The sequence below is a fragment of the Molossus molossus genome, unplaced genomic scaffold, assembly GCF_014108415.1.
Source record: "Molossus molossus isolate mMolMol1 unplaced genomic scaffold, mMolMol1.p scaffold_m16_p_1, whole genome shotgun sequence".
Classification (NCBI taxonomy): Eukaryota; Metazoa; Chordata; class Mammalia; order Chiroptera; family Molossidae; genus Molossus; species Molossus molossus.
The window spans coordinates 34,548,522-34,565,702 of NW_023425344.1; positions in this window are offsets into that span (position 1 = coordinate 34,548,522).

Genomic DNA, 17,181 nt, shown 5'->3' on the forward strand with positions numbered 1-17,181 from the left:
GCTGGCACTGTATGGCTCTGCTCTCTGAGCTCTGCATCGCAAAATACGAAATGATTGCTTCAGGAAATGCACATACACCCAATTTGGTGTCATACTTCTCTGAAGCCAGATTTCTATTTTAAGGAAAATCTTCAAAAGGGCAAAATCACGGATAACAACAACAATGACAAACTCAGTGGGCCTTCAGACTTTTACACCAGACCCTGTCTACACTCATTACTCACTGTCATCACTGCTCTGCCTTATCTCTATTCGTAGATTCCTTTGGCCATGATCGTCATAGAACTGAGCATCTCTCTGTAGCCCAACACACAATTCTAAACATGTCTAACCAGCTATAGATGAGATGCATCCCATTTTATGTCATTAAAGACACATTGCATTTTTTTTTCTTTAGCTTGAGCATCAAAGAATTCTATATGTTTATCTGCAAGGTTGTGTGAAACCCTAAGTTTACCAACCTTATGGAGGTGATTGGGACCTACTTGCTGGATATAAAATAAGGGATGAGGTAATAATAGGGATGGTTGCCTAATTTGAAGAGTTGGTATTCTCCCATGTTTACAATAACATCAGCTGCTAGAAATTCTAGTCTTAATTGAGAGATAAGGCTGAATTCCTATTAATGAGCCCAAGGAGAAAGAGTTATATTCTTTTAGAAAGCAAGAGTTAAAAAGGAAATCCCAGAACAAATGAATGGTTATGGCTATAGATAATACATAGTAGTAAAAATACAAAAACGCTGCTTTAACTGGAAAAATTATCTCAATGGTTTCATAGAAATTAATAGGCTATGGGGACCAAATTTTTATTTACGTTTTAATTGTATAATCACAGTTCCCTGGTCAAGGAGATATTTACCCTCTGGGGATAAGTGATCCATTTTGAAACTGATTAGTTCGTGGGCAGGGAGAGATGCTTTGCCATTGTAAAAATGCCCAAATAGAGTGGAACATGATCATAGCAATGACTGTAAGGTAAATATCCCCAATGACCACCCAATAGATCCCCAATGGCCATCTATTTTAAACACAGAAAGGGAGACTTTGGGCTAATGCCTAGCAGGAATAAATTATTCTGATGTCAAAGCTCTTTAAGAAGCTTTTAAGGACAAAATGCTAAATCAGAAAGGAAGTATCTGTAATTCATGTTCCTTAACAAAACAATTTTTCTTTATTTATCTGTTTAGATCATTCTTCTTGGAAAAGACTGAGGTAATTTATTTTATTTTTATTTTTATCTTGCCTTAAAAGTCTAAAGAGTTTTATGTTTGTAGTTTAGGATGTATCTCTAAGGGGGGAAGAAAAAAAAAGAACATTTTGAATTATCTTTGTAAAATGTAAAATTCATAAGCCTGAATATTCCACCAGGCACAGAATGGTGTCACTGTATGTCTCTTGGGTAGTAAAGGGGTCACAGCCACCATTATGCAAATCCTGTTAAATAGCTCTGATTTTAGAGGTAATGGCGGCCAAAAAATTGAGAAGCCGCCGTATTTCTGGCTACTGACCTCTGTCCCCACTTCTTTCTCCTGGATGCCTCCTAGCCAAATCCTCCCTTCCTTGGTCCCCACCCACTCTTCTTCTAGGCTGAACAATGCATGGGACAAAATCCTCCCTTTTCTGCCTCTCTCCCTTGTTTTGCCCAAAATGATGTAATAACACATGACAGTTGTTAGATATTCTTAAGTGCCCTCAAACCGACCCCATTCCTGAAAGATTTATATCAACACATAATGCAGGGGTTACTATTTAACTATTATTTGGTTATTTTCTCTTTGCCATGAAAATAGCCATAATCTCCTTCACTACTGAAGTGGCAGCGAGGCTGAAAATTGTACGGATTTTCTTATGCTATAGTCATGTCCAGGGGATGCCATGTTCACAATTCATAAACTGTGACATATCTTGTGTCATAAACTTAACCTGTGAGACCCAGCATAAATCTCATTTTTCACTTAACAGGGATGACTACATACTCATTCCTTCCACTCATGTTCTTTGGCTTAAAATATCAGGGGTAACATGTGTGTTACGCTTACCAGCTTCGTGAAGCAAAGACGCAGGTAAAGACATATTTTTGGCTTGAATTACCCAGGATCATTGCCTCCATCCCCTACATTGCCAAATAGAGACAGCAGACTGGTTGGTAATTCTGCTGATTAAACGATTCGTGTTTTCATACTTACCATCTGATTGTGCATTGCAATCGATGAAGGATTTTGAAAGTGCCAAGAAAAAAATGTGGTGCAGAGAATAAAGTTTGGTTTATGGATCCAAGGATAGACTTTCCTTAAACAAACAGTATGCACAATACACAGAAATGTTGACTAAATTCCATCCTTCTAAAATCAATGACTACTTTATAAATATTCATTTAACACAGAGCTCAATTAAAACTTGCCAAGTTAAACAAAAAAATAAGATATAGTTATGATGCTAGAAGGAAACAATCTCCAAGATTTCTTAAATGTACAATTTTGAATAGTATCTTACCAAAGGGTGATATGCCACCATTTTTTCTCCTAAACAAAATGTAATCTTATATCCCAGAGGGAAGAAAAAGGCATGTGCAAGCATTTGTTCATGTGGGTTCAAGCACCAGTTACTGGGATGAGGAGGAAAGACAAACAAAAAACTATCTCAGTTTTCTGAAAGCCAACACGTAAACACAAAGGTAAACTTCGTAATGGAATGTAGACTATCATGTAAACTTCCTTGTAAATTCTGTACATAGTTCATTGAACTGTTCCCTGTTGCGTGGTGGTCCTCAGCTTTGGGTGGACATTTGAAAAATCTGAGCATTGTAAATAATGTAAGCTTCTAAGGCACTTGCTTTTATTCATGAAGTGAAATGACTAGTGATTTGGGTCCAAACCAGAATCTTTTTAGCTCTGGCTCTCTCTCTGCCATTTTCTATGTGCACTTGTGTAACTCTGCCAGGTGTCTGTGATCACTGCCTCATGCCCAACCCCACTGGAAGGGACAGTCACTGCCGAGAAGGCTGCATGCCTGTGGGGCTCGGGAACAGCGCACCAGCAGAGACAGAAGCTGTAGCGAGCTGCTCCTGGAAATGTGTCCTGAAAAGTGGACGTGTTTTTAAGTCATGTGTGGCTATTTGTATATTCAGATACTGAATTATCGTGCTTTTCAGGGGATAAGCAGTGGAAGAGACCATCACAATCCACAGGTAATCCAAAGCTTCATTTGCACCAATGGCTTTAGCTTCTAACTTTTTTCCTTCCACAATGTCTCCCAGAAATTTTAATAAGACTAGAAGTGGATGGATGGGTTTGATCAGGGTAAACGGTCAACTGTTCAAATGATGGGATGGAGAAAAGGAAGAGATAGAAAATGACTTTGATAACACCAGCTGGCCGACTCATTTCTGAAAGATCCAGAGGTAATCATGTCACTATTTTTGAAGATAAAGAGAAATATTGGGAATTAAAACAAATGTTTTTCAACTGGGGGCCTAAGACATGTTTGATATATGCTAGTTAAACTTAAAAGAGAATTTGATAATTACACATTCTCAAATATATTTCTCCCAAGTCCTGATATTCTTGAAAAAAATTCAGAATGGTGGGATATTATGCTGTAAGATGTGTTTCCATGCAGACTGGCAGTCCCAGACAAGGGCACTAGTGTCCACAGAAATTCATAATATCCAAGCAAGCAGGGACATAGATTGATTTTTTCTTAGTAATATTTTAGAGTGCCCAGTGTCTTTCTTAGAGGTAAGAACTTGGCAAGTCGGGGCTTTTTGAGCCAGCATTTTAAATGCCAGGAAGGTGCAGGGAGCTATCACTGTGACACATTTTGGTTCCAAAATATGCCAACTAGGGTCCACCATCAGTTGACTAAGAAAAATGCCCTGTTGGAACTAATCAATTTCTAGGTTCAAAATACATTGTGCTTTTTACTTTAGTCATGCTTTTTCTAGTTGACTGAAATCAACTACACTGACAGAAAATTAATTGTTAGAGGTTACAACTAAAAAGCAAACATTTGAAAGAGAATGTTTTTTAATAGAAGAATTGCAACCCAGAAAATGCTAGGTTTCTGGAAGGTTTAGGGAAAGTGTTTGCTTTTACTTCTGCAGTAGCAAGAATTTCCTTATTCAAACTCAACACGTCTAACAGATGTTTGTTTTGTTTTTCCTAATCATAAAGTCCTTGGTACATCAAGGGGCTCACACCGTCCCTGATTGGTCCATACATTCCTTGCACTTCCTGGAGCAACCAGCACTCACCACAAAGGCTTCAAGTAGGGATTAAATGTGGGAAAAGTCAGCGTAGTATTTCTGAACCAGCTGGGAAAGAAAACCATTCAACAACTCTACCTGCACTTCCTCTGCAGACAATAGAAAAATAAATCAATAAAAGAGAGGCCAAATAACTTTATGCATTTGCCTTAGGTACACAGGGTCACAGATTCACTAGGTTAAAACAGCCCCAGCTGGAAGCCAAAGGAAAAATCAGAGCAATCAGTATTGCTATCTGGCTCCTACTTCTCCCTGGGTTTCCTTTTGAAGAGAAATGGGGGAGGGGGGACATTTTCCAGTATAATTTTTATAAATGAAAAGTATTAAAATATGATGTGTGTGTGCATTTTGCAGGTTTGGCTGTGTAAAATAGATTACCTCTCTTGTGTTCATTTCTTCCCAGCACCATATAACCATCTTGCCTCATGCCTTAACCCAACAAAACGGATTCATTTATTTTTCCTCTTTCTCATTTCAAACCTCGTAAGCTATCCTGCCCATAAATAGCTGAAAGCTTCAGCTTCTGTGGACCTATATTGCACATCTTCAATTGAATCCACATAAAAATAATACATTTTAATAATTTCCCTAAATTCCTACTCCTATAGCCTTGAAAAGGCCTTGGGGGATATCTTGTGTCATCACAGTAGTCTCCTCTGACTGCCTTGGGTCATTTATTTATTTATTTATTTTCTGCTTTTCAGTCCCTTATTTGAAGAGTGCATGTGTTTACAAAAACCTTTTCTATCCCAGTGTAATTCAAACTAAAGTGGAAATAGAAAGCATTAGCTGAAGCCTAGGAAAAATTGTATGATCTACATCAATGATGATCACGCCACCTCTTTACATTAGAGTTGTAATATAGTGAATTCATACAGTATCAATTCTTTTTCTTAAACTCATTTATCCATACCCTCCTTCAGCCTTAATTGTACACCATTTAAAAATCCATTACTATTCCTCCCAGAATGGCTTGTCATTCAGGTATCACACCACTAGTTACTGACTATCCTCTAGGAATTTGACCCACTTTATCCTTTCTGCACCTTATTCCTACTACAGATTTTCCCTTCTATGTATCATCCTACCGAATCCTCCTTGACCTTCTAGCAGACATTAAATAGAGTTAGTACTGGACACGTCATAGTGCAAACTGTCTAAATTGCCCCTATAAAATATGTAGACCATCTTTTTCCTCTGGATAGCATTTCTATACTTAGAGAGTTCTCTAAACATATACCAAGCAATGGAAAGCATGGTATATGCTAAAAGTTAATGATAAATGAGCTGCGTGGCGGGGAGAGGGAAATTACAGTGGGTTAGAGAACGCCTGGGAGTCCCGACTGCGTGCCCTGGCCTTTATGCTGTCTCTACATATACCATCAGATGAGCTCCAACTTGCCCCCCAGAACTAAATTTCAAAGGGAGTGTTTTTCATTTGTCTAGGAGATTCCCAGAAAGATACAGCAGTACCATGGCCTCTGCTAACGTAGCCTCACAAACTCAGTAATGTTCTTTGTTACACATCTTTGGGAGTAAGCCATTGGGGTGTCAAGTAAATCAAATTCAATACTTTTTTATATTCCTTTAAAAAGTATGTAGAACATGAAGTTAAATTGCCAGGCAAGTGGCAAACAATTACTTTATGATTTTAGTAATGGCCTGTAGTACATTTCCCTTTAAGAGCATTAGAGACTCTCAGATAACATAAATCAGTGTGGGCTCAATGTTTAAATCTCTGGAAGATGTCAGTCAGGAAAAGTCAAGAAACACCACTCATCAGTGGAAAAGCCAACTTCTAAGTAAAAACTGTAGTCAAAGTTAAACAGGCTAGGGTCTGTGCAAAGTGGTCACTGAGATTTTTTTCCATTTCTTATAACTAAGCAGAATGAATCCTAATAACCCCAATTCTAACTTCTACCAGTTCTGGCAGAATTGAATCTGCTATGCCAATTACTACTGCTTTTCCTTATGGAAAAAGGAAACTCTTTATTTAAAGTTCATTTTTTCCTCCATTTACCCATGTTTACCTTTTTAAACACCTTTTAAATCTAAGTCCCATGTGGTGTTTGTGCTCAAAGCTGGGACTACACTGCATAGTTGAGACACTTGAGAATTCAGAGAATACTTCCAGAGAGATTGCACACCAAATTTCATTTCTGCCACATACACACACAAAAAAATAGGTTTAGAACTATCTAAGAGGATTGGGCAGTTCTTGACAATCCATCACGGTCCCTCAAGACTGAATACATAGATGTACAGAAAAATACCTTTTCTCCTGCCCTTTTCAGTTGTTAACTTTCCTGTTCTCCATTATATTATTACATATTAGCATAAAAATATATCATTTGCAAGCCTTACCTCAGAGTGGCAATCAGCCACCCCACTTTTACTAGATAACGTATTTTTCTACTTGATATTCCCCCAAATACATTGAATTGCAGCGTATCTACTTTTTTTAAGCTAATCAACTCACATTAATCTGTTTCCTACATCTTTTTTAAATACTCACTGGATAAAGCTTGAAATATTTTATATTTTGCAACAATGTCCCTTATACATTTTGAAGGAAGCTCCTTGATAATTCTGACTCACTGCAGTGTCGTGGAAAACAGAATTATATATACAAGTGACATTTCACATTCAGAACATCCACTACTCTCCAAGTAAGGAATGGTCGTGGTTAGATACGCATATATTTACTGACCGTGTTGCTCTCCTCATTTTAGAGAGGACCGGGAACCCGCTTGATAAAAACTACCATGTGGCATTATTACAAAGTCATTAGATTGCATGAAGTTTCTGGAAATCCCAAATGATATAAATGTTTACAAGGACCAAACATTTTTTGACATCTTTAAATAAGTAAGCTCTTTATTTTTGACCACCAGGCAGCATTTCGTGCCATTGTGATTGGAACCTAATAGCTAATGTGAAACGATGTCGTCATGTCATGTAAAAAGTCAATGGAAATGTAACTTGGAAAGTTTAATATTGTATAAATACAAATAAAACAGTTCCTGAGAGAAATGTATCTGGGTTAGGGTGGCTTGCTTGAAAAATTCTCTTGGCTTTCCATCATTTCTGAATAGTTATTTCAGTCCTTTAACCTGACCCAGTGGAACCTGAGGCGAAGGTCTCCATACGGGGATTCCGGACATTTGCGAAAGCAGAACTCACTAGGCTAAAGAATGAGCAAATTACTCTCCTGCCAGCAATGAAACACCTCTTTGGCTACCACCTCATCTAAAACTTAAGTTCAAAAATCAGCTCAACTTTCCAAATCAGTCTCCTGCTATTTTAATTCCTAGCACCCTGTACCAAATAGCTGGCGCTTTCAAAAGCAGGTGCTACGTACATACAGAAAGAAACTCATACTTTCCGTTGCCTCGCAAAATCCGTTATGCTAAACTCACCAAATATGTTAGAAAACGTTAAATGTTTTACTCCTTGTGTTTTTAAAACTCCACTAATCAACTTACTGAGTTGTCTAGTCAACCTCCTACAAAACATGATTTAGCTCGTTCATATCCAGATTGTCATTATAGTTCTTGTAAACGCTTCCTCCCTCCTTATTTTTCAGCAGGCAGAACTCCTTGCATTGCAAAGAAACATGTCACAATATTTTCATGTTCTTTTTCTCTTTTGACATAAGCATTTGCTTTCTTATATAAGCAGATACTTTTGTATATCTACCAGACCCCAAATAAAGCTAAGTGGCAAGAATGAGTATTTCTGGAAACCTATGGAAATTTTAATAAAATGAGACACATTTAACAAATATCAAGAAAGGAAAGGTAGACTCCTTACTTTTATAATTCAAGTTTCTATTTTGTATCAATCGATGCTGCATTTTCTGATTGAAACTGCTGTTCTGTCTGATAAAACTTGTGATTTTCTGTAGTTGCTTTTTACATTTGGAATCAAACTTTCATAAAGTGTGCTTGATTGTACCCTTTCTGTTAGGGATTTGATTAAAATATTCTAGCTGTTTCATTAATTCCTCTTTATGTGCTTAAAGTATGTGATATTATGCCTTTGCTATCTCAAAAACTATCTGTAGACAGAATCCATGAAGCCTGTAGACTGTGATTTATACACATGAAAGGAGAAATACATTTCCCTCTAAGCAGTGAATCAGAGAATAAGAAACTGTTCAGTATCCTCTGATTCCTGACCCTTTTATCCTTCATGGCCTCTCTTTTCTATTCTTAATCATTCATTGAGTAATTGTGTATTCTTGTAAAATGCAAAATCAACTTACATGCAATCAGGTATGGCCACAAGACACACTTGTGCCCTCAATTTCAGGACTCACAGATACCCTTAGAGTCACAGGACTGTAGTTCACTTAATAGTCGTGTTAATGATGTGGCTTTGCTATCAGATAAGTTGCTGTTTTCTTTACTTTGGACTATAGGATTTTAAATGTTGCAGCGAATTAAAGAAAACACATTTGAAGGCTGATGTCAAAAACCATCAGCTATTCCCACAAAAGCCGTTGTGCAGCTTCTAAGATGTAGTTTATTGCTGTAAATATGTACTATTTATGTTAGCTTGTTTATTCCTAAAACAAATAAAACTTTTTTATTAAAAATGCCTACATATAAAAAGTTTACTTTGTACTGTTTAAAACATGCAAGATTTCAGACATTTCTTTTTATAATCTTTAAAATGTTTAAAATTCTGAATATATCATTTGAGAGCTTTTATGGTAAAATTTAATACAAAGTGAAATCCCTTTTATTTCAAAGAAATTCTTTGCAGTATTATCCAACAATTGGGGGAAAACACCAGCACTTTTCCAGGAGCTTATTTCTGTACCACTTTGACTATTTTTAAAAATAATATATATTATTTAAAATAACACACCTTACAAACATTTGAAAAGATGGAGAATTTATATATGAGAGGGAAAAAAAAGAAGTCCTCTTGTATTAAAAAGTGATGCCTAAAACAGACTTTAATAGCATCCATTTGTGAGGTGCGTTATGTCAAATTTCTTTTAAAATCTTCACTGTAAATATAAATATGAGAGTTGGCCTATTTGTCAGTCTTTCCTATTTTGAAAACTTCCAACTTCCAAACTCATTCTCTCTTCAGAAATATGTTGAGAATAAAACAATGAACAGATTAAAGGTGTGAAGCTTATTTATCCATTAATTGTTGGTTAATAAGAGCCTAAATTCCAGAGTAGAAAGGACCAACATACATCCAGCCAAATAACTGGGAATCGGTACTTTACAACAGATCCTTGACCTACAGTGTCACCAGGAGTTTCAAAGACATCCTACAATGGCTACTGTTTCCAGAAGACTATGTTATACAAAGGGAGAAATTAATGGCCATGGGTTTTATTTAAATTAGAAAAAACAAATATATTTGTAGCATGTTTAGGATTTGCTATAAAGACTATAGATAGTATAGAAGTAACATAAAGTAGGTAGGGATCTCTGTTGTCACTGGTATCAGCCAAGAATGTGGAGAAACTGGAACCCTTGCACACTATTGATAGGAAGGTAAAATGGTATAGTCACTACAGAAAATAGTATGGAGGTTCCTTGAAAATGTAAAAATAGAACTACCATATGGTCCAGCAGTCCCACTTCCAGGTATTTATCCAAAAGCAGTTAAACAGGATTGTGAACAGATATTTGTACTCCTATGCTCATTACATTAGTCACAATGGCCAAGAAATGGAAACAAGTTAAATGTCCATTGATGGATTAATGGATATAGGAAACGTATGTACATACAGTGGAATATTATTCAGCCCTAAAAAAGGAAATCCTATCATTTGTTAAGTCAGTGATTTTCAACCTTTTTCATCTCATGGCATACATAAACTAATTACTAAAATTCTACAGCACACCCAAAAATATATTTTTTGCTGATATGACCAAAAAATAGGTTTAATTTTGATTCATTCATATCGGGTGGCTATTGTGTAGACTGCTGTCATTTTTTTATTTGGAATCTAAGGGAAAAGAGGTCAGTGCCCCTGACGAAATAGTCAGGTATTGCATGTTTTAAAAATTCTTATGGCACACTGGTGTTAAAAATTGTTATGTTAAATCATGGATGAACCTTGAAGACATTATGTTAAAGTGAAATAAGCTAGTTACAGAAGGAAAAATACTAAATGATTCCACTTATATGAAGTATCTAAAGTAGTCACTACTGAATGGGAATTCAAGAGCTGCTGTTCAGTGCATAGAGTTTCAGCACACCAGCCCCAGCCCTGCAGGACACAGTACTCCAACCTCAGCTTCCCCCAGACCCAGGCACCCTAGCCCCATGCCTGCCAGACCTACACACCCTAGCAGCACCTCCAGTAACACATGGATGAGTTGCCAGCCATCAGTCCTCCCAGATGGCAGGTGACCAGAGGCATTGGCCCCAACAGCCTGCATGAGCCCAGAGTTGCTGACCCTATAGGCCTTGCAGCAACCAACAGCCATTGGCCCCATTTTCACTGACACCAAGAACCACTGCCGCCACTAAGAGCCATCTACCCTATTGCCGCTACTGCTGCTGCTAAGAGGCACCAGCATACCTCGATGACTGGACTGAATCTGAGATACAGCCTTGCCACCACTTGAGGCCCCTGGACACAATGACCTGCCTATGTAATCTGGTGTGCTTCACCTGGCCCCAAACTACAAGACTGTTAAAATTGTGAGACAAAGAAAAAAACCCAAATGAAAGAGAAGGAGAAAAGGAACCAAATGAAATCACCAGAAAAGGAACCAAATAAAATGGAGGCAAGCAGTTTGTCAGATAAAGACTTCAAAGAAATGGTTTTAAGGGTGCTCAAATAACTTTGTGAGAATTACAAGTAACTTAATGAGAATTATAAAGAACTTAGTGGGAACTACACCAGCATGAAAAAAGAGTTGGAGCTATAAGTAAAAATCAAGGGGAAATAAAGAATGACATAGCTGAAATATAGAATACCCTGAAAGGATTCAATAGCAGATTAAAAGAAGCTGAGAACTGAATCAGCAAGCTAAAAGACAAGACAAAACAAACAAACAAAACATCAACAACAAAAAACCCCACTCAATTAGAGCAGATTATGGGGAAAAAAAATTAAAAAGCAGAAGAGTTTAAGGGAGCTTTGGGACAACATAAAATGTAACTACATTCACATCATAGAGGTACCAGTAGGAGAAGAATAGGAGAAAGAGAACAAGAACTGTTCGGAGAAATAATGACAGAAAACGTCCCTAATCTGGTGAAAAAAGTCACACAAGTCCAGGAAACACAGAATCCCAATCAAGATGAACCCCAAAAGACCCACACCTAGACACATCATAATAAAATGGCAAATGTTCCCTAGGCCTATTTGGCTCAATAGTTAGAGTGTCAGCCCACTGACCAATGAGTCACGAATTCAATTCCGGTCAAGGACACATGCCTCGGTAGTATTTCGCCTCCGGCCCTGGTCGGAGTCATGAGGGACGCAACCAGTCGATGTGTCCCTCTCATGTGGATGTCTCTCTCTCTCTCTCACTTTCTCTCCCTCCCACTCTACCTGAAGATAAATAGAAAAATATCCTCAGGTGAGGATTAAAAAATAAAAATAAATATAAAATGGCAAATGTTAAAGACAAAGGAAGAATCTTTTTATAAATGTTTTTATTGATTTTTTTAGAGGAGAGATAGAAACATCCATGTGAGAGAGCATCGATCAGCTGCCTCATGTATGCCTCTTACTGGGGATCAAGCCCACATCCCAGGCATGTGCCCTGACCAGGGATCAAACCGGTACCTTTCAGTCCATGCGACAATGCTCAATCCAATGAGCCACACTGGCTGGGCAAAGAAAGAATCTTAAAGGCAGCAAGAGAGGGAAAGAAAGTTACCTACAAGGGAGCTACCATTAGACTGTCAACTGATTTCTGAATAGAAACGCTTAATGCCAAAAGGGAGTGGCATGAAGTATACAAAGTAATGAAAAGCAAGAAACTAAATCCAAGACCACTCTATCCAGCAAGGCTATCGTTCAAAACTGAAGGTGAAATAAAGAGCTTTGCAGATAAAGAAAAAAGAAAAGAAAAAAATAGGTTAAAGGAATTTATCACCACCAAACCAGCATTGCAAGAAATGCTAAAGGGAATGTTGTTAGAAGAAGAGAGAGAGAGAGAGAGAGAGAGAGAGAGAGAGAGAGAGAGAGAGAAACACAAGGATAAAGAATTAAAATGGCAACAAATAAGTACCTATCAATAATGACCTATCTAAATGACTTAAGTGCTCCAAACAAAAGACACAGGGTAGCTGATTGGATAAGAAAACATGACCCATATATATGCTGTCTATAAGAGACCCATCTCAGAACAAAAGACCCACAAAGGATGAAAGTGAAGGGATAGAAAAAATGCTCCATACAAATGGAAACAAACAAACAAAAAAAAGCTGGGGTAGCAATACTCTTATCTGACAAAATAGACTTCAAACTGAAGGCCATAACAAGAGACAAAGAAGGGCACTACCTAATATTAAAGGGATCAATCCAACAAGAGGATATAACCCTGGTAAACATAAATGCTCCCAATACAGGAGCACCAAAATATATTAAAAACTGCTGGAGGACTTTAAGGGAGAGATAGACAGCAATACAATCATAGTAGGGGACTTCAATACCCCTCTTACATCACTGGATAGATCTTCCAGACAAAGAACCAGCAAGGAAACAGACCCAGAGTAAGTAGAAGAAAATAATAAAGATCAGAGTGAAAATAAATGACATAGAGACTAAAAAAAATACAAAAATCAATGAGACCAAGAGCTGGTTCTTTAAGGAGATAAACAAGATTGGTGAACCTTTAGCCAGACTCACCAAGAAACAAAGAAAGGGGACCCAAATAAATAGAATGAGAAACAAAACAGGTGAAGTAACAACTGACACCACAGAAATACAAAGAACTGTAAGAAAATACTATGAACAATTATATGCCAAAAAATTGGACAACCTAGGCAAAATGGACAAATTCCTAGAATCAAACAAGTTTCCAAAATTTAACCAGGAAGAGTCAGAAAACCTGAACAGACCAATAACAACTAAGGAAACTGAAGCAGTAATCAATAAACTCCCAGCAAACAAAAGCCAGCATCTGGACGGCTTCACAGGGGTTTTACCAAACATTCAAAGAAGAACTAGCACTTATTCTCCTCAACATATTTGAAAAAAATTCAAGAGGAAGGAAAATTTCCAAACTCTTTTTATGAGGCCAGCATAATCCTAATTCCAAAACCAGATATAGACACCACAAAGAAAGAAAATCATAGGCCAGTATCTCTGATGAACATAGATGACAAAATCCTCAACAAAATATAATCAAATCGGATCCAGCAATATATTAAAAAAATTATTCACCATGACCAAGTGGGATTTATCCCAGGAATGCAAGGCTGGTACAAAATTCATAAATCAATAAATATGATAAACCACATAAACAAAAAATGAAAGATAAAAATCATTTGATTATATCAATAGGGGCTGAAAAAGCATTTGACAAAATCCAGCACCCATTTTTAATAAAAACTCTCAGTGAATTGGGAATAGAGGAGTCATACCTCAACATAATAAACATCATATATGACAAACCTACAGCCATCATACTCAATGGGCAAAAAACTAAAAGAATTTCCCTTAAAAACAGGAATAACACAGGGATGTCTGCTTTTGTCACTCTTATTCAACATAGTACTGGAATTACCACAGTACTAATTAGCCACAGCAATTAGACAAGAAGAAAAAATAAAAGGCATCCAAATTGGAAAGAAGGAAGTGAAACTGTCATTAGTCACAGATGACATGATATTGTACATAGAAAACCCTAAAGATTCCATCAATAAAAATAAAAAAAAACTACTAGATTTAATAAATGAATTTGGCAAAGTAGCAGGAAACAAAATTAACATCCAGAAATCGATGGCATTTTAGTTTCAGAAAGAGAAACTAAAAAAAAATCCCATTTACTACTGCAACAATAAAAAATTAACATACCTGGGAATAAACTGGGAATAAAGAAGGTAAAAGACCTGTTTTCAGAAAACTATAGGACATTAAAAAAAGAAATGGAGGAAAATATTTTTTAAAATAGAAGCATATACCCTGTTCATGGGTTGGAAGAATCAACATCGTTAAAATGTCCATATTACCCAAAGCAATCTATAGATTCAATAGAGTCCCTATTAAAATAACAACAGCATATTTCAGAGATCTAGAACAGAAACCCCAAAAGTTTCTATGAAACCAAAAAAGACCCCAAATAGCCACAGCGATCTTGAAAAAGAACAAAGTTGGCGGGATCACATTACCAGGTATCAGGTTATACTACAAAGCCACTGTAAACAAAACAGCCTGGTGCTGCACAAGAGCAGGCATATAAACCAGTGGAACAGAACAGAGAACCCAGAAATGGACCCAAGACACTATGCTCAATTAATATCTGACAAAGGAGGCAAGAGCATACAATGAAGTAAAGACGGTCTTTTTTATAAATGGTGTTAGGAAAATTGGAAGGTACATGCAAAAAGATGAAACTAGACCACAACTTACACCATACACAAGAATAAACTTAAAATGGATAAAAGATTTAAATGTAAGTCGTGAAACCATAAAAATCCTAGAGAAAATGTAGGCAGCAAAATCTCAGACATCACATGTAGCAGAATTTTCACTGATACCTCCTGTAGTGCAAGGGAAACGGAAAAAATTAATAAATGGGACTACATCAAACTAAAAAGTTTCTGCACAGCAAAAGAAACCAGCATCAAAACCGAAAAGGGAACCCACGGTATGGGAGAATGTATTTGTCAATGATACATCAGATAAGGGGTTAATTTCCAAAACATATAAAGTACTCATATTACCAACAAAAGGAAGATAAACAATCCAATTTAAAAATGGGCAGAAGATCTAAATAGACACTTCTCCAAAGATGACATACAAATGGCCAAGACACGTAAAAAAACTGCTCAATGTTATCAATCATCAAAGAGATGCAAATTAAAACAACTGTGAGGCATCACCTCACCTGCCAGAATAGCTGCCATGAACAAATTGTCAAACAATTGCTGGTGAGGACGTAGAGAAAAGGGGACTCTAGCACACTGCTGGTGGGAATGCAGACTGATACAGCCACTATGGAAAACAATATGGTGTTACCTCAAAAAATTAAAAATGGAATTGCCATTTGACCCAGTGATCCCATTTCTAGGAATATATCCTAAGAAGTCTGCAACACCAATCAGAAAGAATATATGTACCCTTATGTTCATAGCAGCACTATTTACAATAGCTAAGATCTGGAAACAGTCCTAGTGTATATCAGTAGATGAGTGGTTTAAAAAGCTGTGGTACATTTACAAATGGAATACGATGCAGCCTTAAGAAAGAAAGATCTCTTACCCTTTGAGATGGTATGTAGGGACCTGGAGAGTATTATGCTAAGCAAAATAAGCCAGTCAGAGAAAGACAAGTATCACAAGATCTCACTTATTTGTGGAATATAATAAACAAAATAAGCTGATGATCAAAACAGATCCAGAGACATGGAAGTAGGGCACAGACTGACAAACCTCAGAGTAAGGGGATGTGGGGGTGGGGGGGTGGGGAGAGATAAACCAAAGAACTTATATGTATATGTGTATATATACATATGCATAACCAATGGAAACAGACAACAGTGTGGTTAAGGCAGGGGAGATAGGAGAGGGAGGAGGGTGTCAACACGGGAAGAGGGGAAGACATCTGTAATACTTTCAACAATAAAGATAAATTAAAAACAGAAGATATACAGATGGCAAATAAGCACATGAAAAGAACACAGTATCATTAGTTCTATTAAAATCACAATGAGATACCACTATACACCCATCAGAATAGCTGAAATTAAAAAGACTGACCATATCAGGTGTTGGTAAGGAAGTGGAAGAACTCCCATAGGCTGATATGGAATGTAAAATGGTAAAATCAATTTGGAAAATAGTTTGGCAGTTTCTTGAGAAGAAACACATAAACTTACCATATGATCCACTCATTTTGCTCCCAAGTATTTATTAATAGAAAAGTTTATGTCCATATAAAGACATATACAAGAATTTCACAGCATCCACTGTATCGTACTAGCCAAAAATTTAAACAACCCAAATATTCATTAATAGGTGAATAGATGAAGAAAAGTAGAATTCTACAACAAAGTATTTCTCAACAATAAAAAGGAGTGAACTATTGCTATATGCAACATGAACTCAAAATAATGCTGAAAGGAGCCAGATATCTATCTATCCCTCTCTCTCTCTCTCTCTCTCACACACACACACACACACACAGTACATATTGCATGATTGCATTTATATTAAAATCTCTAAAATGTGAACGAATCAGAATCTTTCACGGCAGGAAGCAAATCAGTGGTTACGGGAAAAGAAGGGCGCAGAAGTGGGGATTACAAAGGAATAGGACACTCTCAGGAGTGATTGAGACATTCACCACCTTGATTGAGGTGATACTTTCCCGGGAGTACATATATCAAAACTTGTCAGATAATAAACTTTAAGTACGTGCAGTTTATAGTGTTATCGATCAGATTTCAATATGCTAGTATAGCAATAATGTAGTAAGAGGGAACTAAGTAGAGCAAGATTTTTTCCTTCTCAGAGGAAGCACTGTATGGAGGCCTGAAATTCAAAAGGACCCTATATCATTATTTAGTGCTATTACTGGTCCATAATGACATAAGGAACTTGCACAAGATAAATCAACTACTGCCTTATGCACACTGTTTAGTTCAGCTGAAATACATTTTTTCATAACCAGGGAAGAAGGCAGTAATTGAACATTCTGGTACCAGCTCATCTATCATTGACCTGTAATAAACAGTATTAGTCTAAGATACATGC